At 41.3% G+C, this 21,135-nt stretch overlaps 1 protein-coding gene and 1 long non-coding RNA gene across 22 annotated transcripts in view; one reads left to right on the top strand and one right to left on the bottom strand.

The window, feature by feature from the left end:
• RBMS3 (RNA binding motif single stranded interacting protein 3) overlaps window positions 1–21,135 on the top strand; it is a gene marked incomplete at its 3' end in the record, with an annotated part of 701,513 nt that overhangs the window by 527,468 nt on the left and 152,910 nt on the right. The gene's annotated exons all lie outside the window — the stretch shown is intronic.
• LOC310893784 overlaps window positions 1–21,135 on the bottom strand; it is a 38,842-nt gene extending 17,707 nt beyond the window's left edge. The window contains exon 1 of the long non-coding RNA XR_014579283.1: window positions 1–21,135. This exon is cut by the window's left edge and continues 10,164 nt beyond it. This is a non-coding gene — a long non-coding RNA (uncharacterized lncRNA).

Here is a 21,135-nt window from a genome sequence, read left to right as displayed (position 1 = left end):
GCCCCACTATGGGCCTTGCACCTGTCTCTTTAACATCATCTGGCAAGAAAAGGCCAGATGCACAAAACCACATGGGATTGCAGGAAATACTACTGAAACCTGCACAAGGATGAGGCCTGAAGAGATGGTACCACTTTTCAGCTGCTGCAAGTGGCTTCTAGGATAAACCTAGAACTTACTAAGTGAAAGCAAACATAACCCAAACTCTCAGCCAGAAATTCTTGAGCTCACTTCAGATAGCAAAGTTAAATTTAGGCCATCCCTTAAAAATGACTTCTTTCACCCATTTCTGTCTCAAAAAGCTTACTCATAGTCAGTGCAAAGAAAAAGCTTTCAAAATCAGGCACAGTTCTTAGGCAGGGTTCTGCAGTCCGCTCAGTCTTCTTTGCCTGTTTACATGAACTTTTGCACCTGGTGCAGGTGCTAAAGCCAAGCAGGTTTGGATTAAGAGAATTGTGATCTGTCACGACAGTAGCTTAAGTTAAAATGGCTCCTATATGTCTCTTGCATATATTGGACCACAGCTGTATGTGATGAGGAGCCAAATCCTAGCTCTCCTTTCTTTCTGCCGCTGTGTCCCAGTGCAAGCACAGGAGGTGAATGGGCTGTCATCTCCTGCGTGGCCAGGTGTGCCTGCCCTTCTACACCAATATTCAGTCTAGCCAGATATCCCAAAATACCATGAAGAACTATGCATATCTCTGTTGTGAGCCTTAAATTTTAGGAAACACTTTTCTTTCCAGTGTGCTGTCTGGACGCCTGGAAATATTCAGATTTTCTTTTTTTCTTTTTGGAAGCCACAGTCCCCATTAACGGCCAAAGCATAATTAATGAATAAAGTGAATAATTCAAACTGTTCTTAAAAGTCAGTTTGAAAAATAGAAACTATTTTATGCTTGAAGGCCCTGTGTTTAAAATCAAAGAAGTCTCATCTTACCGTTTTCTTGAAGAGCCAGGCTGAGCTATACAAAGTCATGTGCATGCTGCACATCAGAACCTCCATCACATGCACACGCAGACGTCTGTGCACATACCTATGTGTTTGTGTGCCCATCAGCCATTAGCAATTAGCTTTAAGTGCAGCCATGTACCTTCAGCTCCAAATGCCCTGTATTATTCAACTGCAGTTATACAAGGATATTTATAGTGTAATGATTTGTGGTGCAAAACCGAGAATTATAACTGGTATTTTTAAATGAATCCTAAGAAAATCTCTGCAAGCTAAATCTTTTCTCCAGAAGGGTCCCTTTTTTCTTTTTTTCTTCTTCTTTTTTTCTGTAAAAATACTGAACCATTCTCTAAAATGAATACGATTACCATACGTGAAGATGTACATGATCACACAGCAGAAGTGTGTACTTATGTGTACTGCTTACACATAAGCCTGGCTGTGTTATTTTCCAAGAGAACAAAAGCCTGGCTTAAATAAATACAGACTGTTTTTAAGATTGTACTAGAAAACTATCATCCTGTTTTGAAGTGTTCACAAAATACAAGATAGCAAAAGTTCAAGCACTTTAAATTATAGGAGGAGGAAAGCCCTGAAATGATATGATAGAAGGAGTAAGATAGTTTCAAGAAGGAAACCCAAAACACTTAAAGGAAGAAATGCTGTTGAAAATGTTTCTTTTTTTCTGGGGACTTTTATTTTCTAAATAGATGGCAAAATCTTCTAACAACATTACATGCCGAAAAACTTGGAGGGCTCCCTTCTTCTTCTTCTTGTCTGCATGCAAGTGATGGTGATTTCCAAACCTCAGCCAACTAGCCGGCTGAAACTGGTGCAGCCCGTTCCGTACTGGGCTGTTTTATCTAGGAAAAAGTTGGAATTTGCAGCTGCTATGTTGCTTGCAGTGCTTGACAGGAAGGTGGACGCCTCCTTCTGCCTTGCTGCTGTTGACCATACACCAGTGGTAGATGCTCCCAGGCCTGTGTCTGGCCAGGAGGTGGCTGAGGAACAGCGGGGTTTGTGTGCCCGTGTTGGTCAGCCAGCAGCTCTTCCTGATCTTCTCACTGTGAACGAGTTGGGCATTATCAACTGAAAATATGAAGTCAGAAACAGGGTCACGCGTCAAAAGATTTGGGTTTCAAGAGCAATCATTCTGTTTTGTCAAGATCCATAGGGCTTCAGCAGAACTCACTGAAAGCTATGCTTTTGGTTTGCAGTTAAAACCGCCTCAGTTTGTGCGCTATCAAAGCATCTTTTGCTTTAACCACATGCCTTGTTTTTGTCATACTCCAGACTTCCCTCATAATGTTGCTTTCTTGCAGTTTATTTGATGTAGTTGGGAACACCCACCCAGAACCCCACCCCTTTTTCCATAATTAATTCTGTAACCTTGAATGTCAGTATCTCCCACTGAATCTTTCAAATTCGTTTCTGAAAGCCATAATCATCTTCACCAGTTTGGCACTGCACTCTCATACATTGATTTTAGAAATCCTCCTAAAAACTTTCAGAGCAGGAAAAAGGAACAATTTCCCCCCCTTGGGGAGACAATCCACTCATTGCTTCAGGGAATAGTTTGGAATAAACAGATACAGTTGGCACATAGACTTCACAAGCTAAATAATAGTCCCAGGACTGTTTCTTTCAGGTTTGTCCAGCATCAAGCTTACGATGAATCTTGTGAAACCTCTAGAGGAGTCAGTATTCCCATAGTACTTACTCATACTTAATTTTTGGTCAGTTACTGGATTTTTTTCCTCTGTTTTTCAAATACCAAAGGAAGCATAGTAGGTGGCCCAGTGGAAATTTACTTCGAAACAAATCCTTCAGATGGAGAAACCAGGCTGAGACACTCAGTTGCAGATAAAACTTGGGCTTCTTTGCCCTGGGCTCGGTGAGACCTGTAGGTACCACAGGCACAGTTGTGACCCTCCTGGCAGGAGGAGACAGATCATGCTGCTGCCAGATCAAAGAGAAGGGTCGTTTTTATGTGCTCTTTGCAATCGCTGAGTATGCGAAGTGGCTGCCTCCTAGCTGAGCAAGGTTGGGGACTGGAAATCCTGATGCAGGTGGAGAAAGAGGCAGTTTTGCTGAAGATTGGAAAGTTGCTGTCTTCTGACCGCCAGGACCAGCTCCCACACCTGCCGGAGAATGTGTAGGAAGCATCTAAGGGGCATCCACAGTTTTGCTGGGACCTCAGGCTGTTTGCCGTGGTGACGCTTTGCAGATGCAAAATCCAGCCCCTCACTGAACAGGGCAGGAGCACGTTTGCAGCACACAGAGTGGCAAAATACAGCCAGAATCATCTCAGCTTAGCATCTGCTAAACTGCTGAGTCCTGTGCTTTTAGTCCCAGAAAAATGATACCCAAGGAAGCAAAGGCTACTTGGGTATGATTCGGTGGGTGTTCTGGAAGAAAGCGTGGCTATTCTTTTTGCCTCTGAAGGTGTTTTGTTTGTTATTGATGGAGAAAATTAAATCATATTCTGCCAAAGTATCAGCCATTGCTAAGATTTTTGTGTTGGGGGAGGGTTTGTACAGTACGCTCGTGCATTTTTCTTTTCTGCTCAGAATATTAGCATTGTTGTGGCTTTTTGTTTCTCCCTTTCAATGGAGGAGGTTGACGGAGAGGTTAGATACCAGTTCTGCCTCAGTGATTCATTAAAGCGGAGCTGGAGGAACGGAAGTTGCCCTGTTCAAAGGTGTGGGGAGTGTTTTATTGTTCTGAGCGGTGCTGTGAATGCCAACGATTTTGCAGCTGTGAAAAGGGCTCTTAATGAGTTTCAGCATTTTAATGTACTTCAAGTTCCCAATTGTACAAATTTAAGAAGCTTAGCAATTCAGTATCTCCTGAATAATAGCATTTATTTTATACACTAAATACACTCGGGGAAGTCTCAACAATATTGCAGGAAGTCTTGGTAATATTGCAGCTCCTTCCCAATGTAATAGCTTTAGAGGACCTAATTGACTTGAACAGTGGAATTGGTCCTTTAAAAAAACATGCACACACAATTTTTGATTAATGAGCCCCATAATAAATCATTAATCTTTTTTGGCTCACAAAAATGATCTGAATAGTTTTCAAAGTAGAAGAAGTTGTGTTATGTTTTCCTGAACTGTCTCAGTGATACAGTGCTTGCATTTCAAATCTATCATCTTAAATTTACAGAAAAAATAACCTAACTTCATATACTTTTTAGAAAAACAAGTCCAAACTCTGAACTACTTTGTTTCTAAGATGCATGTGAAGAAACATCTAGATAGGAGTACTTCCTCTTATAATAATAAAAGCACTGTAAAATGACCATGTAGTAAGTGTCCTTCTTCCTGAAGGATCCCAAAGTGCTTTTACACATTTTCTATAGTCAATGTGGGTTATTCACCCATCATTTGAATGAAACTAGTCTTTACTGGCTGTGCTAACAACACTTTTTATAGGAAGGAAATCACAAATAACTCTTGCATTTGAAACTCCAGGGAGATTTTTAGGTAGGCAGATTGTAATTGCCCAACCTGGAATTGGGCCAGAAGACTGTGATTAATATACCCAGGCTGCGCTTTAATTGTCCCAAAGTAGTCAGGGCCTTAGTTTCAAGTGTGCTTCGTCTCTGAATAGTATTTCTTTTTTCTTAATGGTAATTTTAGAACTTATAGAATGGGTGGCAGGATTAGCAGAACTGAAAGGTAGTGAAAATTTTTACTATCAGGGAGCTCAACAATGCTGGGACAGTGCAAAATGATTTTGTACATATATCTGAAGTGACAGAAGCTGGTTGTAGATTTTGTTTTTTCTTCCTTTTTCACTGCATGACCTTCTGATTGTGTCGGATCACTCAAAATATTTTCCCCACACTTTACTGTTTTGAACTCTTTAATATTATTATTTTAGATCTTAAAATAAATAGCAGAGTAAATGCAAATGGCTCTCTACCCTTTAACTTTTCTCTTTCTTTGGGAATTACTTGATCTTTGGAAACAGTGCAATACAGCAAAAAGAAACAAAAAACAACTGTTAAAGGCAGTGTAGCAGGTTGATTGATCCATAAAAATAAGGTCACATAACTGGAAACTATTCCTTAAAAGCAAACGATATACAGGGGCTGTTGATGCTTTTCTCAGCAAGCCAGCATCATCCCCTCCCTCCATGGTGGGGTAAGGCTGGGAAGCCCCTGAATGTCAGATGCGATTCTGGGGCTGCTGGATGTGCATCTGTCTGCGACAGTCACTGAGCTGCAGATCCACAACTGAGTCAACATCAGACCGAGACGTTACTCAGTGGGATCTAGTGGATATTTATTTTTCTCTTCAGGGAGCCTAGGAGTTCACAAGGGATTTTGTGGAGATATGACCAACTTGCATACTTGGAACACAAAGGTTTTGTTTTGTTTTGATTTTTTTTTTTTTTTTGGCAAGTGACCTGCAGAAGGCATGTAACATTAGCTTGGTCTGTCAAGCAAACTCGAGCTGAACAGAAATTTCTCAGGATAGCAACCTAGGTTTAAAGTGTTTACATGGCTTGTGAAAAATGTGCGCACATCCACAAATATGTGTGCTTTACCACCAGGACTTGCTACAGTCATGATGAGAACTTGACAAGCAAACTCTGGAATGTTATAGGCATCCATTTAAAGGTGTTGTAAACAGATCTTTTTGGTCCTGCCCCCTTTAGAAACAACTGTATTTAAAATACAGTTTCAAAAAATGGTTGAAGTTGTTTCCTGAGTATTCAGTGAATTTCTGTTTGTCATCAACTGCTGGTATTAGTATCAGCAAGGATAAGCACTGGAAGGAGAAATCCCTCTCTGATAAAAAACACTCTTAATTTACACGAGAAAGGGTCTCTCTCTCATTCTAGTTCATTGCCATGTAGGTGCAGTATTAAATAGATGGTAGTTTAAAATGTTCAACTGTAAGTCTTCAGCTTTGCTTTTCACTAAAATTGGTTTGAAAACAGGTTGTGAATACAGCACCTGGGAAAGGTAATCCAGAACCATAAAGTGTACAGAAGCTCAAGTTCCTTTCTCTAACTGTGTCTCTTTTATTATGAAAATATTCTAAAGACAGAGCAAAACAACTCATGTCATTTAAGGACCAGTGCAAGAGCCAGGTCCAGCTTTCAGCATCCTAGGAATAGGTGGACCCTAGAACAGCACCATTCCCTCTATGCCCTGCAGCAGATTCCCCTTTGCCTTTAGTTGCCAGCTATCCACTCTACCCAGAAAGATTCGTAGACTTCTTTGTAATTCCTTTCTGGTCTGGGATTCAAGAAATGCCTACGTATCTTGTCTCACAGTTTTATTACTGCAATAACTTGTTAGAGCTGCTTATGATTTATAAGTGAGAAAGAAAATAATAACAACCTTCATTTGTTGGATTGATGTAGCCATCATTTTTTATATGAATGGTTTATACAAATACACAAATATATATAAAATATGATTACATACAGATATATTTAATCCCACACAAACATACCACCAGCAAAGCACATTAAGTGGCTATGTATGGGGATTCCTCCTTTGTATACACAGTCACTCACACATATGTACGCATAATTGAAAATGTGCCTCCTTTTTTGGAAGTCTGGTGTAGGCTTGTATGTCTTTACACATAGACATCTGTTTACCCAGATTTTCAAAATTGAAAGCATGCTTTTAAACTGGAATGTACTTTTACATGCATAATATAATTTGTTGTTGCATATGTAGTATAGAGCTGTACTTATGTACTTAAACACATCACTCCTGTGTACATACACACACACACGGGCACGCACATACACATATATGTATTAGCCACAGCTGATGTACCATATAGACATAAGAAGAACAGATAAGCACAAGCCACAAAGAGCTCAGTATTGGAACACTAGGGCATTTTCTCATAGATGGTTTTGCACAACACAGCAAATTGATGACACGCAGCCAGTTGTGTCCTAGGCAGGGTGGCTAAGTCAAGGTTTCTTGAAACAGAAGGAAAAATAGAGTTGAAGGGCTTGGGACGTTTACTTTTCCCTTTCCCCATTCCCACAAGGACCGGTCACAAGTACAAGATCAAGCATTGTGCTCTGTCTTGAATTTCAACTCGTAGTATCTTTCAGTCTCAACTATACTGGTCTCTTATATCATCTTGTATCATTCCCGTACAGTTTGTCTCTTAGTCTTTTGGTTACAAAGGAACTAAAGCGCATGAGCTTTAGCAGGAAGGCACCTTTTGTGCAGCAATGCATCTGAGCTTGTCCCTGCTGCCTGGTGAACTGCTCTGTCTTGCAGGCCTCCTGTCCAGGCAGCTCAGTTTTGCTGCATTTCACCGGCTGCAGGCAATTGCATTACTTCGTTTCAGATGCCAGACATCTTTGCTTGTCAGCTTTCCTGATGTTCCTCACTTCTGCCACAAGAACATAAGTGCCCTTTCACATCAGTTTCCTGAGCATAAGGGAATTATTTTTTTCTTTTTGTGGTGGGACCATGTTACAGCTCCTCATGGCTCTACAAAATTTTGTTTATATCTGTCTTGATCCCTACTAGCCAGATAGAACTGGCCATGCTGTCCACCTTGCTATACCTTTTCTAATTTTTTCCTTCTGCAGAAAATTATTGACTTTGTCTTTTGTATGTTGATGGGCACCTTGAAACATTGCTTGGCTTGGAAAACTTGAGTCAGTATTCAGAGCTCAGAAAACCATACTCTTCTGGCTGATAGGAGAGGTGGAAGGAACTGATGACAGGTTTGTAGGAAAACTCACTTGAAAAACTCACACTGCCCCTGGTTTCAGGAAGGGAGTGAATTCACAGACTCAGGTTAGCTGCCTTGCGCCTCGTGCACAGATTATATTCCTTGCAGATGACAAAGCACAGTAATATTCCCTCTCCTCTCTTCTTCCATCAACTGGCAAGAGAAGAATCATGTTTCTCTTACTGTCTCTCTATCCTTGTCTTTCTCCCAATACTGTAGAGTTGTAGGAGCGCTGCTACTCTCCCCTAGCAGCTTGCAAACCTCTAGCTGATGCATTGTGTCTTTCAGATCCTAATTTTCTGTCTACACAAAGCATGAGGTATTCCTAAATGATGCTTTCTTCCTCAGTGGCGCTGGGTTTTGTGTGTCAGGGAAGGGAAACCTTGATATTTTAGTCACCTCCATCTCCCAAGAGGTCGATGAGGAACGACAGCTGCCTGGTGGCTGTTTTGCTCTCCATCTGGAGACTGATGCAGTGTCTCCCACTCTCCTGCTCGTCTGGTGGCCACTCCGGGTGATGTCCCACCTGATGTCAGTGCCGTGCCTTTCTCCTTCATTAGTTGCAGCCTCTGCTGCGCCCAGGGAGCTGGACGCAGCCCCAGGCTAGCTGAGGCCTGAGCAGGGAAGGAGGTGGTCCCACACATCCTGGCCCTCCTTGCAGGCCACCTGCTGTCTAGGTTCTGCTTTTCCACACCGTGGGGGCAGTGGACGTCGGTGGTGCTGGCACCGTCCCACCACTAGAGAGACCACGGCCTGGAAAGCGTGGGACCTTGTCTGCTTGATTTGGCAGAAATGCAGGGCTTTAGCCCCACTGTTAACCCCTTTTCCTTCCTTTTCTGCTGCTGGTTCCTATTCTCAACCTCATTTACCAGGGCAGTCTGATCCCATGGAGCAGGGCTTGCTCTGATGGGAGCTGAGGAGAGCACAGACATCTCAGCTGCTTCTCTGCAAGGTGGTTCAGCAGCGACAATTTAACACTGCCTTTTTGTTCTATTTTAATATTTTCTTCATTTTTTAATAAAACAAAGTTTCACTTTCTTCGCTCGCTAATAGTATTTCCTCATTGTCAGTTGTGAGGGTGGAAAATGAACGTTTCGAGGCCTTTTTTTGCTCACCCTCCTCCGGGACTTGCTGACTCAGTGCCAGGAATTCCACACGCAGGGAAAATGCGACACTGCTGGGTCTGTTGTGCTTCTGAGCCTTGTCACATTTGAAGCATGACATGGATTTGCCTTTTATATCCAATTCACTTATGAAAAGTGTAAGTATTTTTGCAGTATGTGTTTTGTGAGTTGAGCCCAATCTTAAAAGGGAACGGTATTTTTGTCTGTGTTAAATACAGATTTCTCAAAATAAAACTGTCAAGGCTGTGCTTTATGGTGGATTTTGTTTTTCTTAAGCAATGTCTATGTAGATCTTTTCCTTAGTTCCTGTAGTAGTTAAAAGAGTCCAGACTCCCTGAAAATTGATGTATCCTCAAGGACTAGTAGGTTTCCATTTCTGGCGTGTGCATCAAGATGAATAACTGTTCTGTAGCAGTCTCTATGGACTCAGGCTAAGTAGACCTCAACCTTTATCCCAACAGGAATTCCCAGACAAGAAAATTCTGACTTCATTTATGGTTTATAGGAAGTAACGTAAAACATGACAAAAGAAAGCGTTCGGTTTTCTTCACAAGCAATCACATGGGATCTGTGTGCTGCTTGAATTCGCCTTTGGGTCAATAGGTCAAATATTAAAAAGCATTATACTGTCCCAAAAAGTCCTCTTAAAGCTTCTAATGCTTTCCCAGTGCTGATAATTTACTACCATTAATAGTAGCTAGTCTTTTTTCTAGTGCAAGTGTAGACAGTTAAATGCTAAGCCTTTGAATTTTTACATGAAGAAATCTGAGTTTCCTGAGTTAGTCCCAGCCTAGAGAAGCTTCTGAAGAGAAACACGTAAATTCCCATTGATGTACAAATAGATGCAATACGAACAATAATTTAACCTTGTGTGGGACTGCAACCAGGCATGAAAAACATCAGAAGAGGAGGGACGTCTGCTTTTTTTTTTTTTTTTTTAAATCTTTATTAATCTTTCTGAATATAGTTTTGGAAATATTTTTCAAGCACAGATCCTGATACTGCCACGTAAGATCAATGTACATTTAGATTTCAATTAGGAAAGGATCAAACCGTGACAGAACAAATACTTGTGTCCTTAGGGAGAACAGCTGCTAGAAACTGTGGACAGAGAGTCCTAAAGCCACCCTGGCCAAGTACTAGTTACACGTGCATGAAAACATCTGTAATTTGTGCCTCTGCTGCTTCATTATGACATCCTATGGCCACTGGAAGATCAGACAGCAAAGCCCTGCCTTTCTCCACACTCCAGTGATAAAAAAAGTCTCTCTGCTCCCGTTTTTGAGCTTGATGAGCAGTAGGTAACATCAGCTTCAACACACCACAATCTCCTCAAACTGCACAGGCAGGAATTATCCATAGGTTTATCTGACTACTTTAAATCTTCAGTTTGAGGAGCCCAGAGTTGTCCTCTGTAGTGTCAGATGTCTGCACTGAGGAAGTGGTACTACTGTGTCTTGAGAGAGATTAGGGAGAAAAACATTTATTTCCACTACCATTTGTAATCCTTTTGATCCAGTGTTAGTGTCATAAGAACAAAGACATTCTGCTTGAAACTGTGTGCTAAGAAAATAGCTCAGCCCCGCCAGCTCTAGAAGTTACCAGACCATGGCTTGAGAGTTGCCACAGTGACAAATATATACTGAAAGAGTGAGGTCTTCTAGAAATTCTGTAATAATTTCAGTTATTCGCTAAAGACTCCCCATTGCTTTTTATATAAATCCTGCTTTTCAGGATCTGCTATCATAATTTTACAGACTTCAGCTTATGCAAAGGAGGACTGTAGAGTTCATGAAAGAGATTTATGATGTCTGATTTCTGTGTTTATTTCAGTGTTCGGAAATGTTATGATTTTAAGTCGATCAAAAATCATTGCAATTTTTCTTTTTAAATATAACTATGATTGGACTTTTTTGCACTGAATATTTCTATATAAAAATGCATTTCGACTAATTAGCATCACTGGCATTGCAGATCTTTCTTAAGGAAGAGAAGTGAGTAGAGCTACCAAGCAGTTACTATTTGTGTGGATAGTATCATTCATAATACCAAATCATTGCAATTATCCATGGTAGTGGATGTGTTTTGTACATACATCTAAGATCTTTTTAAAAGAACTTTAAGTTAATCTCAAGTTTAATTTTACTGATTTAGTGCATATGGCATTTTAGCTAAGACTAGATTTCCTTCCTTGTTTGTTGATAATGGAAGGTTTATACTGTTGCCTGATTGTGTGCTATGTCCTCTGAAAACCAAACAATCTCTCTTGTGACCTCGTCTTTCTCTGTTTGTGTAAGTATACACACACACACACATACAAATGCACCCTTGCTCTTGGAGAGTATTATGTAAAACACAATTCTGAACAGTAGGAGTTAAATTGCAAGATTCATCGTCTGTGCAGGGGCAAAGGACTTGACTCCTGTCTAACTATCGGTAAGAGAATCCTGGAAAATATACATCAATCAGAGTGTCATTTACCCAGCATAGTATAAGGCAAATAAACATACTTAATGCGATATTGTCAAAGTTTGCAATAGGACACCATGTCTTAAGTTCACTAGGACCAAGTCAGTGACAAATCAAAATAAATAGGTAAGGTGTTAAACATAGATTGCAGCTCATCAGGCAAATCAGCCTTTTTCTGCCAGAGGTCATCAGTGAGTTTCTAATTTTAGGGTTCATGGCTAGGAGATTATGTAGCATTTTCCAAATTTGTTACAGACAGGCTTCAGGTAATATGAGATAATTAATTGAATCTTACTTAACAGCAATATAAATAGCAAAGTCGTCATTAAAACGGTATGAAAGACAATGGGGAGGCAACTGAGCACCTTCAGAGCATGAGTGACACAATGGTTTTAGCAGAGGCTGAGCTGCCTTTTTGGCCGCAGCGCACTGTGTGAGTTGGAAAGTGCGGAAATTTGTTTCTAGGAAAACTAAAAGGTAGGGAGCTATAAAAATCTCACCTCATAATGGCAGAAGTGTGAGAAATGGGTTTTTATATCAGTCTGTGATAGTTCTGGTTAGGATCATATTTTGTGCAAATAAAAGAAGGTACTATGTATCTTATGCAGTGCTCTGAAGGCAGAGACCGTAGTGACTAGAGTCTGTATTTGCGACCCAAGATGAAGGGCAAATCAAATCACCATTGGCAGATAAAATGCATGATGGAAAGTTCTGCAGCAGCTCTATGGTGGACAGACCAATAACAATTCGGTTCCAGTAATATTTAGCTTTAGCAAATGCTGTGCTGTCCATGAGCAAACTTAATTAAGAGAAAGCTGAGGCCAGCTTACACAGCACCGTGCAGCACTCTGATAGTTTGCACAGTGAGAAGAAATCCTGAGCATATATAAACTGTGAACTTCTTTTAAAGTTCATGTTTTTAATTAAAACTGTACTTCTAAGTAATACTTCGCTGTAGAGCTGATACAGGTATTTGTGACAAACAATTTCCTCCAATACTTGTGTTATTTTTCTCTTCATAGGTCATGGTTTTTAGAAATTTGCTTGTTTGTAATTTTTTTGACAAAATTTGGTAGAACAAATGTTAACCTGTGCCTTGTTCGAGAAGTAACTACACAAAGCTTTTCAGTGATGGTACAGCAAGCCTGGGTGCCTGAGTCACGTCTCTCTTTTCTGATTAAATGATCCCATATAATGGGCCTTGTGGAAGAAATTCTTTTCTTTGGGTCATTGTAAAGCTCAGATGTGCTCAAATTTACTTATGCAAATAAGAACGAAATGCTTCCGAAAATCGTTGTGAAATTGCTTTCTTCTGAATAGCACTTAGAAATGCTTCATGTGCACAACCAATGTCTTTTCAGAAAGCATCCTTGTCATTGCCGACAGGATGTTGACCTGACCTGTTGACAATCAAGCTTATGCAGAAAATGCATGCTGCAGTTTTAGTTTTAGATATACTTATAATGCTTCATGGATTGGGCTTAATTATTGCTGTACAATAGTTGCGTAATGATGCTAAGGCCTAATATCCTGCAGTGCTGTGGAAAAGCCAAGTGACTAATAAATTTTGAACCATTGTAGTGTAAGAGTTGGTTAGGGTTGGGTACAGAAGAAGGCTAATTTATGAAATGTAGTCAGCACTCTATCTAAAAAGGCACAGTGACTACCATGAAGTAGACGTAGCAGGGTTGAAGAGAAATTTAATATCTCAGGATGTTAAATCTTGACATACTGAAGCCTTGGAAGGGCCATCAGACAATAGCCATGTTCTTTTGAAGGTCCCTAAGACAAAAGAAACCTCTGAATACCCCAGTGTCTTCTGCTCTGCAGTACTTTTCCTGTGAAATCTTGGTGTTCAGACATGGTCTCGGTTGAAGCTGGTGCTTCACGCAGGGCCTGCTGCCTAGAGCATTGGAAAGACTCATGGCAAGGCGGCTGGCATCGCTTTTACCAGTTTCCTTCTCTGTATCTATTGGATTATCAGCACTTAGGGCACTAATAAAATCCATGTAAATTTTAGGCTCTTTGAACAGTCTTGTAAGCCTTTTGGTGTGCTGCTCGACAAGAAAGTGAAACTAGCCAGAGATCAATAGTTAACTGGCCATTGATTTAGCTGTCTGCACTGTTAAAAATGTGCCCACACAAAGGGAAGTAAATAAGCCAGTAAAAAGTCAAAGGGAACCCTGGCAGCTGCACTTGATTCATTCTGTTCACCTCGTGTTACTGCGATAATGGCTCAAAAGATATTGTTAGCAGTTTGGAAAGACTCTATGGCCTGGACCATTGCTGTATGTTCTTTTGTTAGCTTGTTTGCTTCTTCTTTTTATAAAAGAAATTATAATATGACAATCCTTGAAAACAGAGCTACTATCACTTAATTTAAATCAGCGTACCTTCATTGATTCAGAGGCACTATATGGATGTACACTGGAAGGATCCCAGTCCCCGTGCCTCCCTCCCAAGCTCACTGGGCTTCCTGCCATTGCTTTCTGGTGCTGGGAGGTGGTGGAATTAGGGTGACTTTCTTTTAACTCTCACGCCACTAGCCCATATTCATCCTATCTAACTGTGATACTAAGTTAGGAGCCTTCTGTCATGCTTGGATAGGTCAGTGAAGAGAGAACTTCTCCAAGTGTTGCTTTTGCAGATTTTAGGTGTTAGATCTGTAGTTAGACACTTGAATTATAAATTCAGTAGTAAATTCTCTGTTTGAAAGCCAGGCATCTTTCACATATATGCAAAAGTATGCCACAAAAACTCTAAGGAATAAATGGGAGAAAAATGAAAAACTGGAAAAAATATTATCTTTAAATTCATTTTTTTTTGGTGAATAAATCCAGGCGAATGCATAACAAATCAACTTTCAAGAGAATGTCTATTTCAGATGTTCTGGAAAGTTCTCATGAGCTGCAGTACTAAAAAAAGTAAATGTTAAATAATAAAACAATATGAAGAGAGATTGAATGTAAATCTATTGAGAGAGAATGTTTCATTTAAGCCCAGTGGCTTGCACAGAATCCAGTCTAGAAATAATGTAATAAATTGAAGATGAGACTGATGCTACAATACAACTAGTTTTCAAAGTACTGAGCAAACACTGGAAAATTTTTGGAATGGCATATAAATGTTTCCATATAAATGATCTGGTTTCATATAAATGGTTCCACATAAATGACTTTTTTCCATAAAGAGTGTAACTATTTTTATGTTAAGGGGAGACAAGTTCAACCCAGATCTTTAAAGGAGAAAAGTGACATATATCACCTGAAGATCTGGGCACTGGCCATTATGCAGAGATGAACTAGCGTGGGGGAAATACTAATTGGGTGTGATTTGAAACTGTGTCTAAAATGTTCAGAAAGACATGACCATGCTTCTAAAATGAGCTGTAATATTGATCTGCATCAATATTAATATGATGAAGTCTCAATTTATTAAAGACCAGAAAAAGTATATGATCTGTTAATATAAATATTGAGTGCCTCTTTAAAGAGAGGCCTTCAGAATCTCTCACAGATCCACATACAAAGTTATATTCATATGTGTTCCCAGAATAATTTTGGAAGATGGGAAAGGAACGGTTTGAACTAATAATCTGTGCTTAACTTCTAGAGCAAGCTGCTCCAAGGAGAAATAACTTAGGTTGAATAAAAAGAATTGGTATATGGGATTCCTGAATAACCCAAACAGACTTAGTTTCCAGTCCTACTGAGATTACAGAAGGTTTCAATTCCTCTGGGGGAAAAATAACATAGCCAAAACCTGCCAGCCCCTCCCTATGTGTCTTTAAAGAATGCGTTACTAATGTCCTACGTAAAGAAGGCTCAGCCTCTTCTTGCACCAGCAGAAACTGTTCTTTCAGCTTTTCATGCAGTGCTTCCAAAGATTATCTCAAGATGGGAGCGAAAATCCCATTTGAGCATCGTCCTTTCTTTCAGGAGTGGCTAGGAGGGTCCAGCAAAGCAAACGGCAACTTTGAGTTGCAGCACGCCCTCCACTGGGTTTTATACATTTCAAATGATGTTCGTGTAGCGTGTTTCAAAGCCTCTGCATTATAAACTTCTTCTGCCTCCTTGGCACAGACCTTGGGAGCTGAGTGACTGACTCAGTTCTTGCTAAAAGGCAGTGACAAAGTTTCTGGCTGTTTCCCCAGTACAACTGCTCCTGACTGCTGAATTCCAGAGCCTTACAGCAAGACGCCTGCTGCTGAATGCTGGAAATGCTCTGATGCTGGGACTGAGTCAAAACCTTGGTTTTAACCTTCTGTTGGTTTGCAGTATTCACACTTTTAAGCCTTTCTAGCTGTGTTTTTGGCCAGTTTTGGAGTGTCCGTCATGCACACCCCCAGCCAGAATGGCTTAATGACATGGGCTTGCACTTAGCGTCCCTGAAGCTAACGTGACAGAGCAGCTGCAGTATTTGGGCTATGAAGATGGGGAAACAGGCTGGGGTGGGAGCAAAGGGATCTGCAAAAAGCCCTGCGGCTGTCTGGAGAGGAGCTTTAATTGGGTTCATTTCCTTTTTTTCTTCCTTGGCAACCCATTTTGTGGCACTCTGTATGCATGCAGACTGGCACATGCCAGGACCCAGAAAGATCTCAGTCTGCAGTGTGAGTCTAAGTCTGGATTTCAGAGTGATGGGGCCGCTGGGATGAATTCACCCCCATTTCTGTGGGGCTGCAGTGCAAGTGCAAGCTGTGCTTTGGAGGTGTCTCCCTCCCTGGGCTGTCAAACAGAAGATCTAGGGAAAAATGAAACTCAGTGAGGACAGCCAGGAGCAGGCTTTTCACTGTACCTTGAGACTGCACTTGCACGTTTGCATGCCTTGAGAATGATGCTCTTGTAGCTGGCACATGCAGCAGTCTCCAGAGCCCCCTAGAGCCCCCTTCCCCCCCCCCCCCCCCCCCAAAAAAAAAGCAGCAGCTTGGCTTGGCTTTGCACCCATTAATTAGTGGTGTTTAGTGCATGGGGTCTGGGAAAAGGAGAGGAGCTGTGCTACTGCCTCCTCCAAGCCCCCTTCTCACCTGGGGGTTATTGTGCGCTTTGGCAGGACATGACGGGATTGACTGGTGTGCCATTCCCCTCTGGTGTCCCCATTGTGGTAGGACAGGGACTATAAAGCCCGTGTGGCACAGGGGGCTCTGCAGCACTTTGCTGATTGCCTTGCTGCGGTGAATGTGGGATGTCCAAACCTGCTGGACGTGTGTGTGGGTGGTGTGTGGCTTTCTGCTGCTCGACCCCTTCTACTCCTATCTGAAATATTGGAGGCATAAGAGGAAAATGTAGTTCTGAAGGGATGGTGATCTTCACATGAATGACTTTCAGCTCTCCCTCTTGAAAGTAGGGCTGATATTGATAGCTGGTCAGTTTGGGGTTGGACACAAGAATAAATGGGATTTTAGCATCCCAAGGTGGAAAAGCAGTGTTTTTTAACATCTGGTGACAAGCCCCAGGAAGAATTAAATGAAAGAGGGAGAGTTTGGGCCACACTGCATGAGTCCAGGCACCACAGTCCCCACCAGTCCTGCAGCCTTAGGATGTGAACCTTTCCTGAAGACAGAAACTTGACTGTAAACTAGGTTGGATGATGAAAGGTGAGCAGTTTGCAGGGTGCTTACATTTATTTTTCTGGTTAGGCTCATCTTGTCTGCAAACAGGCACATTTTGAACAGTAGGACACTTGCCTTTTAAAGTGAGAAGCTTCGCAGCCACACTGGGGATGGGAAGCATGTATGGCACATCAGAGTTTGGGAAGCTGGGATGAAAAGGTTCAGGTGAAATGAGCACCTCTGAGCTGCAGAGGAAAAGATGGTGAAGAGCTCTGGTGCCAGATACAACACAGCCCCATGTGGGGAGCGGGGCCAAGGCTAAGCAATGTGCGTTGTGAGGAGGGTACATGGCCGTGGGGTCTTGTGCGAGGCATGGCTGGTTTCCCATATAGTGGCAGGGACATACCGCTCCTGTAATACGTGCTCACCTCCAAGCATAACATGCTTCACAAAGCTTCATCGCTTGGGGAAGGCTTTTTATCTTGTTTTAGTTTGTGGTGAGAGATATGGCTTCTTTGGGGTTATATTTCTCTTTAAAGGAAAGGGGTATTTCTCTAAATGTTATATTTGTATAGTAAGGAAAAATAACATGGATTTTTTTTTCCCTTTCTTTGAAAACACTGCTGCATTGTGGAGGGAGCGTTAGTGGCCTCATCTGTCTCTCTCTCTGCTTGCAGCCCTTGTTTATCACATTGATAAAAGATAGGATTGGTAAATCCTTGTGAGAGAGTGATGTGGCCTGCTAGTCTTTCATTCATCCTCAGAGTGTAGCTAAACTTTCCATGGATATTTAAAACAACGGCATTTAATCTCTAACACAGTTAAAAGGCTTATGTGTTCTTACTCCAGAAGTGAGACACATTGGCGGCAGCTCTTATTTATTTTATTTGTTTGCCACAGCTTGAAAACTGAGTAGTCAAAAGAAAAAGTTCTCATTTTAATATTCTGCTGGAATGAATTGCTTCAGTGAAAGCAAAGGATGTTGTGCAGTTACTGAGGCATAACGCGGCTCTTTCCATCTTAGTCTGTCCTTTTGGCTGTGGGGATCTCATCTGCATAATACTGCAAAATTTTTTTTTCCTTAATATTGACAAGGGATGTCAGTCCCTGAGCACCAATTGGTTGATTAATCAAAGTCCTTAACCAGTCAACGGGTAGAGGTTTGCATAACATTAATTGCCTCAATTGCTCAAATTGCCTGAGCCCCTCCTGCTGGCTCCAGGCCGGGGCAGGCCGGGCAGGGCCCCACCAGGGCTGTGGGGAGTGCGCTAGGCCATGCTGATGCGAGCCTACAGGAGGCAAGGGAGACAGAGGGACAACGGGCTGGGACTGCTTTTTGTTTTAATTCGAGTTAATTGCAGCTAATGCTTTGTAGGCTCTGGCACGGTGGAAAAAAAAAAAAAAATAAAAGCCAGCCCGTGCTTGTGCTGCATCCCCAGCTCTCCTGTGAGGGAACCCATTTGGGAGTTTCTGATGCTCAGCCATCCTCCAGCTCAAGGTCCAGGCAGACTGATGTAAATCAAATGTATAGTGATCATTATTTACCAAAAGTCCCCTGTTTCTCAGTAACTAATCAGTGAGTTGCTCAACCGCCGTAGCATAATTCCTTCCTGTGCAACACATTGCTGGAGTTGCCAACTTTGGGGCCCTCTTCCCCCAGACCTGCTCCAGTTGCATCAGCCTGTTGATTTCAAGTTACCAGGCATGTAGGAAATTCAGGTTCATATTTCTGGGAGCAAGTGGGGAAGAAGGGATGAGCTGAGACCAAATCTGGGACAGAGGAGGGAGCACTCCCTCAAAAGCTGCCTGGATGTGATCCTGGGCAAGCTGCTCTAGGTGTCCCTGCTTGAGCGGGTTTTGGACCAGATGGCCTCCAGAGGATCCTTCCAACCCCAACCATTCAGTGATTTTGTGATTCTGTGAGTTTCAAAGTACTTAGGAACAGTGAAGACATTTCCTGATCTCCTATATCTTTCCATGTTTCCCTCTTGTGGCCTGTGCAGGAAAAAAAAAAAAAAAAAAAGTATCAGGCAATAAATCTTAAAACAGTTTGCACACAAAAAAGGGGAAAGATGAAGAAAAAAATAAAGGAAAATGTTTAGTCTTTTTCTTTCTTTCTTCCATTTTTTTCCCCTCCCATAGCTAAAAATATAATCAGAAGCTCATATTCCTCTCTTTTCTTGCCTGCCTTCCACCCCAGCAATGTTTGCATGATTTCCCTTACATTGTCAATACTGTCCCCGTTCCAACCCCTCACTAATATCTTTTGGAGAGGAACTAGCTTTCTGATCTGCGTGAACGTAAATTGAAGTGAAAAAGAAAGGAGGACGACTGCAGGGAGAAAGGATTGGAAAGGGAAAGAATGTTTTCTTTGGGGATTTTGGGGTTGTAACTTCTCAATTAGCAGTAAGTTTGCTGTCCGTGTGTGTGGTTTTTCTGTCCTCTGCACCTTACTATAAGGCATGGTAATAATCGGGTATATTTTTATGGACAGCAGCTTGAAAATGTGCCTACATTGCCTACATTTACTTCTGTTTTGTAAAATAGCAGTGAATTCAACCTGCATGGTAACGGGTAGTTTCCAGGTGTAATGGGTCTGGAGATGCAAAGGTAGAATGCAATGGGCATTAAGCAGTATGTCCAAAGGCAAGTAGTCACAGTGCTTAGGTCAGAATCCAAATTATGCAGTAGAAAAGCATTACATGCCTCCCGATTTTGGAGCTTTTCTTCTCATCCAAAAGGGCTAAAATATCCCTTGAGCCTGGCATAGGTGAAGCTGAAAACTTTATTTGGCTTCTGATTCTGGTATTTTGCTAAGCTGGACTTTGTTTAGTCATCCATGTCCCTGTAAAGGATGGGCTTGTGAATCACAGCTTGAAACTCGGATTTCTGCTTTTCTTTTCAAAGCTTTGAATGTGTAAGGCAGAGATAGAGCAGACATCTTGGTTCTGTGCTGTCTTCATACATCTTCCAAAAATGGGACCTGCAATTCGTTGTGTTTGACAAGACACGTCTGCGCTGATTTTAATGGGATGTAATTTGAAACCAGTTTAGTTAAACTGGGGCAGATGGCTGCAGGACTGTGTGTGATTTCCTCAGCGTAAGGTTGTGGTGCTGCTGCAAGGTTGTTTGTCTGGTTTTAGGACACCCTCTAGCAAAAAAAAAGATAATGCTATCGTCATATGCATCTCAGTGTTGAACTAGTACAAATTCATTTTGCCCATTAAAATGTGTGAGAAACAAAATCCAAAAATCTGTCTCAGAAGACTTTGTTAGGTAATGTATTACCTGGCTTACTGCATAGCATAGAAATTGCATCTTACATTTTTGGTTATTAAGCATTAGATAAAATTAAGTCGTCATGCCTGATCTAAATGAGGCTTGTACTGACAGGTGATCAGATAGTAAGTAAAGCTGCTACCAGTGAATATGGCACTGGAGCCATGAAAATTTGCAAGGTCTTAGCTAAATTGATTTAGTGTAATCAGGACCTGTTTGTCTGTAGACAAGGTTTTCATTTACCATTTTAATACACTTATTTTGCATACTGCACCTCTGCCTCTTGTTTCTTTTCAGTTGTTCAGTAGGCAAGAACAGAATTGGAATATTCTGAGACTGAACCTGGAAACAGCCTGAAATTCAAAAATAGAATGCAAAAACTGTCTTCAAATTTATTTTCTCAATTAGTCATATTGAAAACTTTATAATAATTTAAATTTGATCTGAGAATAAAGATGTGACCTGTGTTACCAGTACCTTTAGCATGAACTGCAGAACTCCCTGCTCCCAGTTAGGTGTTCTTGCATATTACCTACCAAGATATTTTTGATAGGGGAAAAAAGAAGGAAAAGATACTGGGGAAAACGTCTGTGTTTTCAACCAACCTTACTCATGATGAACAGGTTGAATGGGAAGTCTGCAGGCTGGAAAGCACATCTGCTGAAAATATGTGTTGAGTTTTACTTCTTTATTTATGTTAACAGTGAGCACATTTGTGGAAATCATGTTTTCTTCACAATCTGTTTGTTAAATTAGGACACAAACCCAAGAACACTTGTGCATGAGAGTAATTTTCTATAAATGAGTAGTGTCACTGAGTTCAGTAAGAGCAGTCACGCACAAAGTTAAGCACATGCATGAGAGATTGTAGAAATTTTGCAAATATGTTGTCATCATGAACAAATTTCCTAGCTTCGCTTGTGATGCAGCTATAATTTTTTGGCTTGGTCTCCTTTTGAGTAGCCCTCATTTTATAAACCATAAGCTATTCCATTTTGCTAAGCCTAACTGAGGATATTTGTCTTATTT

Source organism: Anser anser, assembly GCF_964211835.1.
Source record: "Anser anser genome assembly, chromosome: 2".
NCBI lineage: Eukaryota > Metazoa > Chordata > Aves > Anseriformes > Anatidae > Anser > Anser anser.
The sequence above is the reverse complement of the archived record's forward strand: the minus strand, read 5'-3'. Positions and strand labels throughout refer to the sequence as shown.